This window comes from Podarcis bocagei (assembly GCF_964188305.1).
Source record: "Podarcis bocagei genome assembly, chromosome: 3".
Taxonomy (NCBI): Eukaryota; Metazoa; Chordata; class Lepidosauria; order Squamata; family Lacertidae; genus Podarcis; species Podarcis bocagei.
This window is the reverse complement of record NC_138127.1, coordinates 14807738-14826730: the sequence shown is the minus strand read 5'-3', so window position 1 is coordinate 14826730 and position 18993 is coordinate 14807738. Positions and strand designations below refer to the sequence as shown.

The 18993-nt window shown below is 40.9% G+C and overlaps 1 protein-coding gene across 1 annotated transcript in view; it reads right to left on the bottom strand.

Annotated features, from left to right (window-relative positions):
• HPCAL1 (hippocalcin like 1) overlaps positions 1 to 18993 on the bottom strand; it is a 76139-nt gene that overhangs the window by 30532 nt on the left and 26614 nt on the right. The gene's annotated exons all lie outside the window — the stretch shown is intronic.

The window sequence follows — 18993 nt, the reverse complement described above, 5'->3', positions numbered from 1 at the left end:
ATGTTTTCAGGGAAATTTTGAGTCTGAACAGTTAACCTGATTTATTTATGAAAGGTTCCCTTCCAGTTTGGCTTTAACTGAGATTTCACATAAAGATTCTGTTTAGGGGAAGGAGGGAAGAAAATATAGATTCGGTCCTCTTATATTCAGGCCCTGTTTAACAACTTGTCTTAAATTTTACTCTGTCAGGTTAATTATGCACACGACACATATTACACAGAGCCCATCTGTCTTAGGGAGGCCAGCTGCCAAATTCAGCAGCAACAGCAGCAGCAGTGACACATAGAGCAAACTACAGTGCTAAATCAGTTACTGCAAACAGAAGGGAAGTGGTTACTGTCCTTCACAGACTACAGTATTTGACAGATTTTGTTGCGGATACCCTATTATTATACCACTTTGCTTATTTGCATGGGCACAGAGATCAATCTAGTGTTTAACCTTCAAATGGAGAATCAAAAGCAGGCTAGAAGTTTCATTTATATATTTTATTTTTTCAAGGCAAATATGGCAATGCACTTTGTGAGTTTTTTAAAGTATCTTTCCTGGCCACCTTGGAAAATGGGTAGGTCATGGCTGAGGCTCAAGCATGAAATGCAGAATTCTATCCTAAACACACACATATCGGGTAAATTGCATTTGGATATTGACGTTAACTGGAGTCATATTACAAACAGAATGACAAAACAGAAACAATACCTCAGCATTCAGCCACTTTAGTCCATTGATTCCCAAACTTTTAAACTTATGGACCACTGGAAAATTACTGAGGGTCTGGGTGGACCACTTATTGATGTTTTTGCCTGTTGTAGCAATTGTTATGTGCTGTTGTGATCTATGGATGACAGTTTGGGAACCCTTGCTTTAGTCTAAAAGGACATAATTCTTAAAGCACCAAATTTCACAAGCTGTGCATTCTGCTTGTGCTGGGCAATGACAAAATATTTTGTGGGTATCATCTGAATGTCCATATCTATCCCACCTTGATAGATTATCATTATGGATAGCAGTTTCAGGGAGATTTGCAAAAGTTTTAAGACAGCCCCCATGTTACTATTTGACTCCAACTGTTTTATTGAATTCTCATAGAGGTAGCCAATGTGGTGTTTTCCAGATGCTGGTGCACTACAACTCCTATCAGCCCCAGTCAGGATGGCCAATGGATGATGGGTGGGTGTTGTAGTCCAACAACATCTGGAGGGCACCAGGTTGGCTATCCCCAGATTAATACATTTTCTTTACATCTTCTATAGTCTTCTTCACTCAAATGAGCAGGAAGCCAGTGTCAGTAAGCCAACTAATAATAAAAGTTGGTGAATAAGCCCTGTGAATCAAGATTATTAGCTGGAAAGTAAAGATTACTGAACTGCTTACCAAGATTACTGAACTTACCTTCTCACTCTCTCCTGAAAGAGACTAATAACATGGGGACTACTGAGCAATCAGTTTCCAAAGATGAGTCACCTGGCTACTGTATAGTAAAAGTACTTGTTTAAAAAACTTAATACCCTACCTTTTTTTCAAAAGTGAACTCAACAAGGTTTATAGCATAAACATAACTACATAAAGCCATACCCCAGAAACATTACAAAAAAACCCAAACAAAACATGGATGAACAAAAATAGAACAACAAAGCCAAGAGAATAAACTAAAAGCCTTCTGGTAGAGACATGTTTGGGCAAGATTTGCAAAACAATTAGGAGGGCATTCTACTAAAGTGAGGGCTACTACTCAAACCATCCTACTTATGGTGGGTACCCACTATATCTTGTAAAGCTGTGGAACCTGGAGTAAGCCTTCAGATGCTGAACACATTATGCAGGGAGAAACGTTTGTTAAGAAAGTGGCCTTGGAATACACAGCTCTCAACCATTCAGGACCTAACACTTAAAGCCAGCACCTTGAATTGAGCCTGGACACAAATTGTCAGCCAGTGTGGAGTGAGCAAAGTGGTGTAATATGTTCTGGATACCTAGCCCCAAGTCAGCAACCTGGCTGAAATATTTTGTGTATTTTGAGAAACCAGCAGCTGCAAAATCCACATTAAACTCTGCTTTGGATGAGTCATCTGCCGGGAAAGGTCATTGCTAGTTTACTAGGAAAAAGCATGCAGTTAAGGATGAGAAGGGCAGTTCTTGTGACCTCTCATACCTGAGCCATTTGCCCTTTTAACTACAGAATGAACTGCCAGGAAGTCTTTTTAGATCTACAGAAAGAAAATTAAATAGGTAAAAGGTAAAAGTACATAGGATAGATATGCAGAAGAAATAAAACAATGCAATAGGAGCTTGCAGGGCTTCAGGCTCACATTTCTCTCTCTCTCTCTCTCTCTCTCTCTCTCTCTCTCTCTCTCTCCTGTGTGTGTGTGTGTGTGTGTGTGTGTTGTGTGTGTAGGTAGAATAGTGTTCAATGCAAGAAAGAAACAGCTTCCTCATGAAGCTCTATGTTTGGCTATAACAGATTATTTTGTAACATATCTACTGTCATGCAGGGCTGCAAGTAGATACTTCGCTCCTCGTACCAATACCGTCAGGAAACATAATATTTAATTACAGTATGTGTTGTGTGACTCAATTCTATATTTTTATCTGTCCTGAATCCAGTGCCAAACAATTTTATGGGATAACTCTTAGTTTCTAGCTTTACAAGGAGGAGATTTTTTTAATATAAAAAACTATCCTTTTAATAATTTTATCAAACTCCATCATGTCTCCCAAAGCTTTAACCTTTTTTCATAAGGGAAGATGTTGCAACCAATGAATTGTTTTCTGTTCTTTACTGTAGCCCTTTTATCCTTTTGGATATGAGGTGACCGAATTGTACACAGTATTCCAAATGTGTCTGTGCTCCAAGTAATAGAAAAAGGATTATGATACTGGAAATTTTATTATCAATCCTTTCCCTAATAACTTCTGACATGCAGTTTGCCTTTTTCATTGCCACTGGTTATTAACATTTACGTGAGTGAGCTGTCCACCACAACCCCAGGAACTTTTTCTTGGGTGACTGACAGATTGATTCTTATGCCCTCCTGGAACGAAATCATAGGCGTAATTCTGAAATGGAGGGGAGCTAGATTTTTCAGATGTCAATTAGTGACAATCTGACAGAGAAGCATGGATTATGGAACTCTCCCTGAACACAAGATAGAAAAAGATGGTGAGATGTGTTCTCCTAGGTAAACAACTAAGGTGCATGCCACCCTTGAATATTTTGAAACTGGATGAACTGATGTCTTGTCTTTGAAAGACCTTCTACTCTACCTTGGGATATTACACAGCAAGGAGAAGGGACAGAAGCATTCAGTTCACAGGGTGTGTCTATTATTTGGCATGGCTGGTTTCTCAAGAATGTTCATAAAGTGCTGCTGCTAGGATTGGGGGGGGGGGTCATTGCCAGAATGGGATATTTAAAAGGTCTAACAGCCTATATTGGGCTTCACTGTGCTGCATGATTTTGTACTTTTAAACTCTGCCGGGGGCTCTCTCTGGGTGAAGAGCATGTTTAGTCACTGGAAGGACAGATCCTGAAGCTGAGGCTCCAATACTTTCGCCACCTCATGAGAAGAGAAGACTCTCTGGACAAGACCCTGATGTTGGGAAAGATGGAGGGCACAAGGAGAAGGGGACAACAGAGGTCGAGATGGTTGGATAGTGTTCTCGAAGCTACTAACATGAGTTTGACCAAACTGCGGGAGGCAGTGGAAGAAGAAGAAGAAGAGTTTGGATTTGATATCCCGCCTTTCACTCCCCTTCAGGAGTCTCAAAGCGGCTAACATTCTCCTTTCCCTTCCTCCCCCACAACAAACACTCTGTGAGGTGAGTGGGGCTGAGAGACTTCACAGAAGTGTGACTGGCCCAAGGTCACCCAGCAGCTGCATGTGGAGGAGCGGAGACGCGAACCCGGTTTCCCAGATTACGTGACTACCGCTCTTAACCACTACACCACACTGGCAGGAGTGCCTGGCGTGCTCTGGTCCATGGGGTCACGAAGAGTCGGACATGACTAAACAACAACAACTAGGATCTAGGGATCCAGTCAGTTCTTTTATTGTCCCACATGGGCGATATATTATCTATTCCCCCCCACCATCCCACAACTAGGACCTCCTGGTGTTCTGAAACCCTGGCCTGGGAATGGGGAGCCTGTGGCTCTTAAAAGGTTGCTGTGTTGCAGTTCCCACTGGTTATGGGTGACTGTTGGAGTTGACTGGAGTTGTAATCCAACAATATCTAGAGTGAGGCAGGTTCCTCCTCCCTTCCCTAGACACTGTGTTAGAAGCAGAAATAAAATGCAAGGGATATTGCCGGCCAGAAACATTTTAAGATATGAAGCTAGAGTTGGTTTTTACCACAAGCAAGCTACGAGGGAGACAGATCGGCATATGTGGCTATTTAGGCTAAGTGGGTGTGGGAAGAAGCTTCCTGACTCCAGCACCATTCACTTCATACAAAATTGTATGCATGAAACCTAATCAGGTTTCTGTATGTGTCCTATCCTACCTTTTATATAAAAAGTAAAATATGTAACACTATCATAGCAGTAAACTTTATACGAGCTAATATAATTCTTCAAAGAAGTAATGCTATTTAACTTTTATATTTATAGCCAGTTAAGAACACCTTTACCCAGGAGGCAAACCCTGTAAGAGGACATGATCCAGTGTTAATATTGAGCATGCCAAGCACCATAAAGTGCCCTTCAGCAAGAACAGTTGGCTCCCATCATACTTTTACACAACTCTCTGGCATTTTTGTAGTGAAAAAGCCATGTAAACAAATTATATAAGTAGAAATGCTTCCAAATATTCAGACGTGGCAAATACAGTGGTGCCTCAGGTTACATACGCTTCAGGTTACATATGCTTCAGGTTACAGACTCTGCTAACCCAGAAATAGTACCTCGGGTTAAGAACTTTGCTTCAGGATGAGAATAGAAATCGTGCTCCAGCGGCACGGCGGCAGCAGGAGGCCCCATTAGGTAAAGTGGTGCTTCAGGTTAAGAACAGTTTCAGGTTAAGAATGGACCTCAGGAATGAATTAAGTACTTAACCCAAGGTACCACTGTACACCAGTAAAGAAACTCACTTAACACTTTGATCCTAATTATTTTGCCCTGGGAATATATCCCGCTGGGGATGCATCCATACATGGCTGATTTAGCCACACCCACTCATCATTCTGCTTTAAGCTGAAAGAGGAACAGCAACTCTATTTTCAGACTACCAACTCTCTGTTGCCAAGTGGATAGTCCCCCTTTCTTCAGCCCCAAATGTTGGAGGAGGGCAATGGGTGGGGGAAAGAATTAAACAGTCCCTCTCCCCACCACCGACTACACTCCCAGTTTTGACTGCTGGGTGCAAACAAATTTAGACTGACTGGTTTTCTGATCAGTATATTTACGACTGCAATCCTAACTATCCTCAGTTTTATCTAAACAGAAGATTCACCCAGGCCAGTCCAAAGGCTTCCCACCTCTCCTCCGCCAATGTGTGCCCTGTGCCATTCCCAAATCTGATCCCGAGGTTTGGGGGAATCCCCAGAACAGATTTAGGGGGCATGTGTGGGAGGGTAATGAAAAAACGATCTGTTGCGCAGGGGAAATCCTTGCCCTGACAGAATCTTGGCTGTAGCGCTATGTTACATACAACCCAGTGTTCAAAATAAAAGCAATGCCTTCACCACCAAATTGTTCTCCCTCCAATTTCGGTCATGCTGCCCCCCTAAAAACACCCTGGAAATTATTATTCTCATGTACAGATGAGGAATTGACACCGAGAAAAAAAGCGACTTGCCCCAGGCAACATATAGCAAGTCAATGTCAGAAAAAAACTTTTTCACTACTTCCAGTATTATTTAACCAAGCTAAGAAATGGCAGAACTCCACATCCATCAAAACTCAAAAGTGGGTTTAAACTGTCAATTCCTGGGAAGTTATTCAAAACAAAAATCACAAAATTTGGAGAAAATAACATGTCTGTTCTGACTGGGTCTTCCTCACATTCAGCCCCAAAGGAATAGACGTCTACCCTTCCACCACCGCCCATGGAGGAAGCTTTATAGAAGACTCCATAAAACTTTAGAACTTTGACTAGGCATGCCCACCAATAGTATAAAGTCTCTTCATGAAGCGGAACACTCTGGATAATTCAGCAAATGTTTGAGAAGGTTGCCATAAGAAAATCTCCCTCCCCCTTTCATCACAATGAAGAAACATGAAGGGAAAGAAAGACGTTCCCGCCATTCAATCACAGCAGTAATTTCCTCAAGTTTTCAGTAGCGTTTCAAAAGTAAGAACAAAACTATTGTTTGCAGAGATGTCTACAAACTTAAAATCCGCAAGGAGGCCCTTTAGGCAGAAAGCAATTTATAGAAAGTGTCTCTTCTCTCAGCCGCTCCTGCTATGCTATTGACCCAAAAGTGAACTCCTTAGGAAGAAGATAATTGCTGCCACAGATGGCAATATGCATTTGAATTTTTTTAAAAAAGAAAGGGCATGACTTTCAGAATTGAGATTACAAGAATGAGGAAATGGACATACTATCTGCATGCTGCAGATTCTGTGGAAGCAGGAAGTTTACACACATCTTGCCTCTGTGTTGAACTCTGTGTGTGTTGGTGGGAAGACCGCTAAACACTGGCATTCAGAAAAGTTTCCTTTTGGTCTCTTTATCCTCTTTCGATAAAACTTGCACTATATTTACATTACTAGTACCATTTTTATTATAGCTTATAGCTGAAGCAGACGATCCATCTGCTGCATCATTTGGGTGCTTTGCTGTACTACCTTCGTGACAGCAGTGGAAGAGGAGGAGTTTGGAAGATGGTCCAGATAAGTGAACCTCAGGCCTGGGTGTCAATTTTTTTGGCCTAGGGATCCTCTCTAGGTCACAGCCATTCCTGGCCCTGCTTTGCAACCTCCTTTCACGTTTTGTTGCCTGGCTGGAATGTGAGTGTGCGTGGAAACTGGCCTATCGCGCACAGGCAAAATTTTACATTTGTTGCTCTGCTCACTTCAGTGTCCAGCCCCACCTACCGAGGGCATGTGGAGCTCGGGATGTTGCACAAAAGGGAATGCATCCCTTGGGCTGCAAGAGGGCCCCCACCCCTCCCCAAGTTAGCCCCACAGCAGCTCCATGGACATGCACAACCTATGAGAGATGCTGGCTCCCCATACTTCATATCAACATATCAAAGAGAAGGACAAAGGACTTGGCTCTTAACATCTGTTTTCAATTATCATTTCTAGGGTTTTTCCATTTAGGGTTATGATGGTTTCCTTGTCCATAAGTCTGCTGTGTGAGTATGGACTCTTGTGCAGTACAGTCGTACCTTGGATCCCCAACGCCTTGCGAGTCAAATGTTTTGGCTCCCGAACCCGCCACAAACCCGGAAGTGAGTGTTTCGGTTTGTGAACATTCTTTGGAACCCGAATGTCTGACGCAACTTCTGTGGCTTCCGATTGGCTGCAGGAGATTCCTGCAGCCAGTTGGAAGCCGCACCTTGGTTTCTGAACGTTTTGGAAGACGAATGGACTTCCGAAACGGATTGCTTTCAATTTCCGAGGTACCACTGTATTTCAGAGAAAGCTGCCATCAAAATATCAGCCTTAAAAATATTAAAGTGGAATGTTACTAGGCTTTGTGGGTAGGGAGGCAAATGTGTTGGAATTATTTGCATGTTCTTTATCAAACCTCAGAAGTGAGAGGTTATCTGGGAAGGCTTGCTGAGTTCAGCTGGTGTGGCTACTGTTATATCAATGCTTATTGACTCCTTCCATTTATAGCTTCTCCCTGACTTTTAAATATACTAGCTCTTCGTTTTAAATACTCTATGTTCTTTGAAAATCCATGCAAAATATTACGTTTTCTGCTTTAAAATGCAAAGCACGCATTTATGAAGTTCAAAATTAGTAAGAACAATTGGTCCCCACCCCCAATTTTTTTGCAGAGTACATCCACTACCTTCATTATAATTCACAAATCACGTTAGAGGTAGCCAAAGCCCAGACTTGTTAAAAGGACAAGACTCCAAATGCCCTAGGCCGCGTAGGTGTATATAAGGGGAAGCTGTGTGTCTGCAATACTCTTAATACCAGGGCTAAAAATAGACCCATCTGAAGTTTTATACACATTGTATTAAAGACGCTTCAGACATAATAGGATTTGCTGGGTAGCCCAAACCAGTTACAGCAGATTTCAGGTTGGCCTCTGTTCAAGGAAGCAAACAAGGCAGGAGAATGCCACGCCATTTACACGCCACTTCAGCACAGCAGCACTTTCCTGACTGATAATAAAATTATCTGTATTGTATACTGAGAGAATTCGTGCTGCAGGAAGGCCAATGAGTCATATCGCCCATCAAAACAAGTATTTTTTATAAATAAGACAAAGAGGTACAGGAATTAAGTAGTCTTTCAACTAGGGACTATTAAGAGACACAAGAAGCTCAATGTTTATCTTAAAAAGTATTTATATACTGTCATGTCATAAAATATCAAGGTGGTGTACAACAATGTGTATTCAATAAAACATAAAACACCCTTAAAAAACAGTACAGTAAAGGATAGCATGATGGTGAGAAGCCTAACCTTGATTCCAGCCTGCTGCAAGGAAGCAATAAGGTTCTCTGCTCTTGCACATAAAAGAAGGAACAGAAACTCTTGAGCCTTATTGCTTTCTTGGAACCTCTTTCCCCTATGGGCTAATAGGATCCAATATTTGTTTCTTATTAAGCATACTTTTCTTCAGGACTTGAGACAACAAAACAATCTAACCAGTGTCCCTTGGCCCTTGCATGCTAGGAACATTTATATTACTCATACAGTTTCACATAAAGAGAAATACAGTGGTACCTTGGGTTACAGACGCTTCAGGTTACAGATGCTTCAGGTTACAGACCCCGGTAACCCAGAAATAGTACCTTGGGTTAAGAACTTTGCTTTAGGATGAGAACAGAAATCGTGCTCTGGCGGTGCGGCGGCAGCAGAAGGCCCCATTAGCTAAAGTGGTACCTCATGTTAAGAACAGTTTCAGGTTAAGAACGGACCTCCAGAACGAATTAAGTTCTTAACCCGAGGTACCACTGTAGGGGGAAACTTGAGCAAAATATGGACTGAAGCTATGGCCTAAACAATTAGAGTAATTAATTTTTTTTTATTAATAAATTGAGAATTATATAGTGCTTTAGAAAGTTCAAAGCACTCCCTCCCAGGAATTATCATAGTAATCCAAAGAACTCTGAAGTAAGCCAACATCATTATCATCACCATATTGCAGACGGTTAGCTGCAGCTTTTTAAGGCCATTGAGTGAATTTATGCTAGAGACAAAATACTTGCAAAACTGGATTACTACATCAACTCTTTATTCCTCTAATTTCCACTCACTCAACATTACAGTGTCAAATCGACAGCCAGTTCTGGGCTGGGAATATTTCTTGCAGGACTAGATATTCAGCATCAGGGAATATCTAAGGACTGGAGGTAAACCTGTGATCACATTTCCCCCTTCCCAATTAACTGTTCTCTGCTTTGTTGCATTTTATAGAGAATGCAAGCCAACTCAAGAACTCTAGTTCAGGGGTCAGCAACCTAAGGCCCTTGGGCCACAAGCGGCCCACGGGGGTTGTTTTACTGGCCCATGAGCCGCCCCCGAACCATGCCGCCCACTTAGCGAGTCCCTGCGCGCTGCGCTAAACCGGCACAGCACAGCGCAGCACAGGGACTTGCTTTCGTGGCGCTAGAAATTGCGGGTGTGCACACTCCCGCGCACCCACAATCCGGCCCACAGAGGGGGCTCCACAGCAGTGAACCAGCCCAGGTAAGGTAAGCCTTGCCAACCGCTGCTCTAGTTAGTAGGTGTGGTATAAATACTCCAAGACAAACCAAAAGGGCAAGATAAAATCAGCGCCCTACAGAGAACATTAGTGATAACATATCCATTAAATATTAAATGAAATGTGGTTGAAGAATAAAGGCTGCTTCATGCACTGTGGTAGTAGTATATACATTACAAAACACACACACACACACACACTTCTGCATGGCAACGCCTCCACCCAAGGTGTCATGACATACAGGCAATGACCAATTAATGAACATCTGAAAGACAATTGATGGCGCATGTGCGCATGGCGCTAAACTTGGAAGTGACCAAAAAGTCACTCAACACATCACAAAAATGGTGTAATGGGGGCATAACAGGGCAGGGCACACTTATATGTGTTCTGCTGATGCACGCAGGGGCCAGGAACAGAACTCCCATACGAAATGGTCGTTAACTGTATATTAAGAGGCTAACCAGTTGAATGGCACTACTGCAGAGAAATTCTACGCCACACCACCTTCCTGGGACTATTGTGGGGGCTTTTTTCAGTGGTAATCCCTTCACATGGGTTTAAAAGTTTTATTTGCAGACATGCTCTGTCTGCTATGATGACTGATCGCCTCTTTGAAAGACATGCAACCTCTGTCACTAGAGCTATACATGGATGTACGTTAGCCAATTATTTTATAAAGCAAACTAACTGGAACAGAATACCAGCTGGAATAGAATACAATTCAGACAATTAAGCATTTTGCATACATGCTTTTATTGTAGTACTGCAAAGACGTTCCCTGCCCTGTCCTCTTCGGCTCTGTAGCCTGATAAGGTTGTTTATGAAGAACATCACAATACTTTTAGCAAAGTTTGGTCTCCAGTGAATGGCTCTGTGAATGAATTATATAGATCCAACAGAATATTTCCCTTAATGAAAAGATTATCTCTATTCATAATTAGCTGGCATACCAATATGCTAAATCCACACACTGCAGGTTTAAGCATCTTTGGCATGGTTACCTCAAAGCATATTTAACTCAACAGGGTTCTTTCGTTTTTAAACACATCCATGTGTGCTTAGGAGCTATTTTGCTTCTAAACAAAAAGAAACATATGAGTGAACAAGCTGCAATTCATCATAATTCAAGCTAATTAGTTATACAGAAAACCAGACTCCCATCTGTCAATTCTGTAGGGCTGGAAAAAACCACTTCATCAAATCCCTTCCACTGAAGCGCAATTCCCATTCACTCAAGGAAACCAAGTTTATCCTTTCTCTCTCATTTAGTTTAACTTTATTAACAAATAAAATATGTACAACAATAAAAGAGGAAAATCTTTTTTTATAATACAACAAGTTACCCTCAAACACATCTCAAATGCTAACATTTTATTTGTATTTTACTACCCTTGCTTTGCTCTCTATATTTTTTATAAAATCAAGCAGTCCACTCCAACACTGGAAATACCCAATTCTCTTTTTACATAAGTAGTTAGCTGACTCCATTTATTTAATTATTCTTGCTAATTAACTGCGTACTTTAACATTGCTGACAATTTAATCAAGCTCAGCTGCTCCCAGATATTTTTGATGATATTCTGCTTTGTTGGTTGTATGCCATGCTTTGGCATATAACAGCCTTGCAACAGTCAAAACATGTAGACTCTGGATCTTATATAAATATTGGGACTGTCTTTTTACAAAATTGTATAAGCAGACTAGGGGACTTAACAGGAGATCAATTTACAGGTTTTTTCTTATAATTTCAGCTACTGTACACAGTTCTAAAACACTTTGCTTTAATTCACTCATACCATAAATGGAAGAACTCTCTCGATAATCTCTGCAGATTATTTTTTCCTCTGTTATTATTTTGTAGAGTTTAGAAAACATTTTCTTCCCCTCTCCTTACTAAATTTTCAAATTTTCCTGGTTCTCAATTTAAATTATACCTTTGTTCAGTATGTTCTTATTTGTACCAATGAAATAGGTTGATTAGATGCAACATCACCATACTTCCCCACAAACAAAACAACTGAAGACTTTGAATGCATTTCTTTTTCCCAACAATATTCTTTTAGCCCAAATAGTGTAAAAATAGAAAGAATACCCTAGACCAGTAGATATTATTGTGCCACACCTTGTTTTCAGATGTGCTGCGTGCTTTATGCACTTCTGTAATGTGCTGCATGCTCAAAGTATATATACAGTAAGTAGAAATAAAATTTTGCATCTCAGTTTCAATAGAAAGTAATAATGCTGTAGGCTTAGCTGTCTCAACTTGTTCTTCTAACACTGACAAATGCTGAAAATATATTTCATACCATAAAGGTCACATCTTGGAAAGAGAATTGGTTCTCCTTTGGTAGAATTGGTTCTCCTTTGATATAGGGTCTGATCCTATTTCAATTCTCTCCAAGCCTATAGAATAATAGGGGTGTATTTTAACATAGAAGGTAGGGATTTTTTTCCTTAAAACAGCAATGCTGAAGGATGCTATTTAGGTGCACTTTTAACTATCTGATTAAAAAAATGTAAATACATATAATATCTCTTTTTAAACTCCTGTTGACTTCCCAGTTGCTGACTGGAAACTTAATTTATGGAGACTTATTGCACACAATTGGAAAGTTGACTGAACTGGCAATCGTAAATGTTATAAAGTAACTATTTAATGGTTGTGTATTAACTTATTTCTTTGGCTGAGAAGGAAGGTAAACAAATTAGTATTGTTTTATTTGCAGCATTAAGCCATATATTACAAACAGATGTGACATTATATAATTTGTTTTTAATGCATCAAGTACACCTAACAATGGAACAGTTGGGTCTTGGAACCTGAAATTGACACACACGTGAACATCCCTCAGCACCTTGGCAACTGCAAACTTGCAGATGGGCATGGGAACTGGTTCCCTTGAGCTTGATCCAGAAGCTGCAGTTAGTGCAGAATACTGCAGCGCAACTGCTGACGGGAGTGAGACCTGGTCAACATATAACACCTGTGCTTAGAGATCTGCACTGGTGGCCAATCTGCTGCTGGGCGAAGTTCAAAGTGTTACTATTAGCATGTAAAGCCCTTGACAACTTGGGACCAGTTTACCTACAAGATTGCTTTATCCAGGCCCATGCAGAGTTTGCCTGAGGCCTGGGGCAGGAGTCTTGACAAGGCCACACTGAGAAGGTCTGGTAGAACTTGATAAACTGACTGGGAAGATCAGATACCTACGAGATCAAAAGTTCATCGAGGACTGGGGAAAATTAGTTGAATACTGGGAATGTATAAGTGATAATGGAATAACGCTAGTGGCATTTAGAGAAGCTCTGTAACAGTATAAGAAATATTGTAAAAAGGCAAAATAGAAGTGGGGGGTAGGTATAAAGGCAATAGCAAAATTTGGAAATGCGTAATCAAAGAAGTTAGAATTTGGATGATTGGCAGAGAAGCCGAAGGAAGTCAAAAATGGAAAATTTAATAGAAATTGTAATGTGGTATGAATGTATGGAAAATTAATAAAATATAATTTTAAAAAAGAGAGAGAGAGAAGGTCTGGCAGGCACCTGGTGCCCTCCTCAGCCAGCGTAGCCCTCCAAGGGTCAAGGAAAGTGGCTTTCCACCCTGCATGGGCCTACTCAACCACTCTGATCCGCGGAATTGGCACTACTACAGGTGCCACATAATAATACCCATTCCGCCCTTGTAAAAATTTGATTGTTTTACTGTGGCAGCACTTGCACTACGGAATTCCCCAACCACTGGAATCAAGCAGGCACCTTCACTGTACTCTTTTTGGCGCCTGTTTAAGCATTCTTGTTCAGACAAGTTTACCCAGGTGCTTACAAAGTTGAAGTAATTTTAATTTGTTTTAGCATTTTAACTTTCGCATGGTTTAAGGTAAGGTTGTGAATCTGACTGTATTTTGTTGTTTTACCTTTCTGTAAAGCGCTTTGATGTATTTATTTTATTTTTTACAATAAAGCGGTGTATAAATTTTATAAAATAAATAAATGAAGTGTTTGAGGAATTCCCAGGGGGCTCTGAAAGCTCTGATTGCTGCGTTTGATCTGTAAGCTTACTCACAAACGAGTCACTGCTCAATGTCAAATTGAGCTATGGATATAGTAAGGGGGAACTGACCTTAGATTTCTTTAGATGCATATGAAATATAAATAAATAAAAATAAAATTGTCCAGTAGCACCTTAGAGACCAACTAAGTTTATTCTTGGTATAAGCTTGGTATGTGAAGAAGTGTGCATGCACACAAAAGCTCATACCAAAAACAAACTTAGTTGGTCTCTAAGGTGCTACTGGACAATTTTTATATATTTTTAAATATATTTCTACTGCGTCAGACCAACACGGCTACCTACCTGAATTTAGATGCATATGTTAATTTATGCCAGCCTTCCCCAACCTGGTGCCCTTCACATGTTATGTGGAACTACAACTAACATGACCCCTGGCTATTGGACATGCTTACTGGGGCAGATGGAAATTGAAACCTAACAACAGCAACAATTGGAGAGTACTGAGCAAGAGAGGGAGCTCCTGCAGCTTGTTCCCGATTGGAAAAACCATGGGTGCTTCAATCAAATAGTTTCTTAAAGTCTTTAGAGATCGAAACAGACAGGCTCTGTCAACACAGCAAGGTGGCAACATGAGACGGCAGGAATAGGTGATGAAAGGAAGTTGTGTCTGAATGGTGCATGTCTGCAAACATGACATGAGGGCTGGATGCCTTCATCTGCCCCAGCTCAACAAAACATGTCACTCCCATATCAGTCTCTACAGCCACAGCAGGCGCTGTAAGTCTCCAGTGGTTTGATTTCACCCCCAAAGACGGACTCCTCCATTGTCTCCCAAGACAGATGGATGCCAACAACAGCATATTACAACCACACACAAAAACCTTCCCATTTTAATGTTTTCTTCATCCATGCTATCAGGGCCATCAACAAACATCCAAGTTATTTTCACTGAAGATTTCTAGAAGCCAACGTGGTGGGGTTGTTTCCAGGCAAAATTAATAAGGCAACAGAAGAATCTAGTACAAGGTCCTCAAAAGAGCAGGATATTTACAGTAAATGAGATTGATGACTATTCTTTTTCAGATCATGCCTCAACTATCCTCCAAGATGCGCTAAAATTAAATTCTAGTTCAACACAAAAGATCAACCATCTGTTGAAACATACCTGTCACTGTTAACTTTGCTGTGTGATAATTGTGCATCAGTTACTCATTCGTCAAAGAGGGGATGATTGAAACATCCTTCCCTAAAAATATTCCTGCTGTGGCAACATCATATTCCCCCAGTACCCAAACCACAATGTTTTGTTTGAGGGAAGATTACTTTTAAGTGCTATGTAGAATGTGGCTGCATGAATGTCACAGGCACCTCCCACTGAACGACTGTAACATGACTGACGATGCTTTGATCCCTTCTAAATATTTTTTAGAATGAGCATTCTTCAGTGTATCACCTCCCCCTACTAGCTTTTTGGGGCAAGGATGGACCAGAGTTGTTGCGCTTTTTGGGGGGAAGATGGACAAAAAAATTGGATTGGTTGGATATGCCTGATATACTGCATCCATGGTAATTTGAAACTGTACTACTAGTGCTGGATGTGTGGCAATGCCAGTATGAACAGAAAACAGTGTAGCTTTTGGTTGTTTGAATGGTTCTCATTCTACAATGGTGAGAGCTCATAGAACTCTGGCACATGATCACACTGAAAGTCTTTTCCATGGCTGTGTTCATTCTGCCCTGTTGTACCACACAAGCATGTGTTTTATTTTGGGCAGACAATCTAGCATATAAAATAAAGTATCTCAGCCCCCCGCCACTGCACAGACAAAGGTTTAAAAATGTATGGGAACCAGAGCAAAGTTTAAGCAGAAATTCTTCAGATTGTGAGACGGAAATCAGGACTTAATACAGTGTTCTCCCTTATTTGACTGTTTGATTATTTGATTGTTGTTAGCCGCCCTGAGCCCGGCTTCGGCTGGGGAGGGCGGGATATAAATAAAATTTTATTATTATTATTATTATTATTATTATTATTATTATTATTATTATTAGCAGATTTACTAAATAAATAGGTTTTCTTAATTCACAGAATTTATATGTAAATCTACAGATCTTTTATGCAGACTGAAAGATTGGCACGTGACTGGGAGGATTCCCCCCCCCCCCGAAGTAGGACAGGACATTACATTTCCTCATCTCTTCCAAGTGAGATGGTCTTGGGAACATTGTTTGAAGGTCAGAGAAGAGAATATCAATGCAAGAAAGAAAGAAAGAAAGAAAGAAAGAAAGAAAGAAAGAAAGAAAGAAAGGATGGATGGAAGGATGGATGGAAGGAAGGAATGTTATAAGATAATTTATTACTTCCTTCATCATCCAGGGGTTTCAGGACGCAACCAAATCTTATCAATTATCAAGACTTTATGAATTTGATCAGCCTATCTACAAGACTTTGAAACATGCTCAAGGCCCCAGGCCACAAAACTTCAAACACTTCAAAGCGAACTCCCACAAGAGTTGTAGGTTCAATAGCTCCAACTCCTGCGAAATTCAGGAGTCCTGGAGGACTGAGTCTATTGAGCTAAGAAAGATAACTTTTTATTTTAAAAAATAATATTTAGTATTTCTTCTTGATCAAGAGTATCACCCCAAGTTGTCTACATGAGCAACGTTTGCATGATCCAAATGCATGTTGTGAAATGGGTGCTGAGTAGCAGGAGGAAGTTCCCATAGCTGGATTATTTGTATTCCAGCATAACTTGCACATGGGGCATTCCTTATAATGTGGTTCCTTCCGGTAATCATCGGTGGTAGAGGAATTAAATGATTGTTCTATTGCCGTTTTACTTATTGACTAAAAATTATTTGAAATGAAGCTTCGATAGGGCATTACTGGAAGAATGCTTGTGAGATAGTTGGCATATAACTGGGATGAATCCTGTCATGTGTTCATTCAAGTGCTGCAATACTAATGTACTTTTCCATTTATCACTTGGAGAGAGGAGAAAGAACCACTGACAAAAATCATTATCAGAAGCATTACACTATCTTCAATATAACCTACTCTAAAATCTCTATGAGATAGTTGTAGAGGCTGAAGATCCCTGCCTTCCCAGAGTTGCCTAAATCTCCTTCTCAAGCAATCTGAGACTATGCCAAAGTGTCGATCTCTGCTACTCTCTCTTCATACATCTCTTGGTCCTGGGAGACCAGGGTGGAGGGGAGCTTGTCACGACAGGAGGGGAAGACACCCTCACCAGCCTGACTCATCTCTGCCTCTTGGCCTCTCTCCTCTCCTGCTTCTGGACTTCTGTTCCATAGACTCTCCCTCCTCACTAAACCCTGTTACCTCCTCAGCTTCTGCCACCTCCTCCTCCTTCTCCCTCAGACTACTCAGCATTTTCCCACCACTAATTCCCGGGCTCTGGGCCTTCTTCCTTTGGAGGTTGCCTAGCTGGTGCCTCCCACCATTCCTCTGTGCCCAGCTAGTCCATGACACTCAACAACGCCCCTTCTCTAATCCATATTCCCTGTCTATTACCTAGCAAAACGAAGCATGAACCTCAGCTGGCATATTATGGTAGGACATACAAGATGGATTGCAGACCTACTACCACCCACTCCTAAGCCATTGCTGAACATGAAAGCATAGGAACACACGAAGCTGTCTTAATAGAGTGAAGTTATTGGTTCATCTAGCTCAGCATTGTCTACACTGAATGGTAATGACTTGCCAGGGTTTCAGATGGAGTTTTCACCAGCCCTACCTGGATATATATGGGATGAGTCAGAGACATTCTGTGTGCAAAGCAGATGTTCTAATGAGCTATGGGCCCTTCTCAGGCATACTATCAAAAAACTATCCCCTGGCTTTACCAAGTGTGCATTTCATTTCTTAAATGCTGTTAAAGAACAATGGAACCCAAACACTTGCAAGGTGATTGGCTGAAAGCAACTCAGTTCTCATTAGAATTCTCAAAGCCGAGTTTCCTTTGTGAATTAACTATTCCGCCACACTTAAAATATGGGGGAGGGGGGAATAAACTGGCCAAAGCAGCATTTTTACTTACCGTAATACACAAACATAAAGCAATCTTAACTGGGGTGGTTGAGCAGCATTAACAGACAAAATGAATAAATTATGAGAGCAACTTAAAATCCAGTTGGCACTGTTGTTCCCACTATCACACACCAGATGAGCAGTGAGCACCCCATGAACCGGCAGGTGCAAAGGCAGACAACTTGGCAGAGCATAGCTCAGTATAACTAGCAACAAATGTGCAAGCAGCCTTTGAATTGTTAATGAAATACTGCTTCCACTTAAGCTGGAAGAGACTTTTTAAAATATGCATCAAGTTGTTGAACTCTCTCTAGCATGGATCAACTCAGGTCCAGGACCCTTTCATTAGTACCATGGGAGAAAGGCAGCATTGTTATATTTATGCCTTCCTTAAGGGTAGACATTTACTTACTGACAGAATTTGTACCCCAGTCTTCAGCCAAAAGGGGTCTCAGAGCAGCTCACGTTAGATAAAAACAAGCCACTCCTTACCCACAGGCTTACAATCTAAAAACCACCACACACAAGGGAAAAGGAACGAGGAAAGAGGACAAACAAAAGCAAAACTCAAGACACCAGTTTGTTCCAGAAAATACCTCTTCACCGTAGCCTGATGAGTGATGCTATGTCATCAAGCTTCAGTTATTGTGAATGATAAACATTTGGGCCAGAATTCAGTGCAAATTTTAGTGTAGGACTGGGGGCAGCCAGACATCAGATTCCATTCCATTTTAGGACACCTGGATAAAATTGTTAAAATCCATTCTGACTTGGATGCTGTGCTTATTTATAATGGCTTGCTTTTCCTTTATTATTATTATTTTTTTCATTATAATTATTAAGTAGCATTGAACTGGATGTCAATGGCATCATTCTACTAGAACTGCTTGAATTGCTGCACCTTGTCCATCCACAATCTTTGTTTTAGGCCCTTGTACAAACCGTTCAATTATAACAAGCCAAGAGAAGGCTCAGTGAAGGGGTGGTTCCACAGTTTAGGAAGCTTAATTTGAATTTTTCATAATCTGTATCGTTTGTACTTCATTGTGTGTGTTTATCCTTTGTGAACTGCCTTGGGGGTCTCT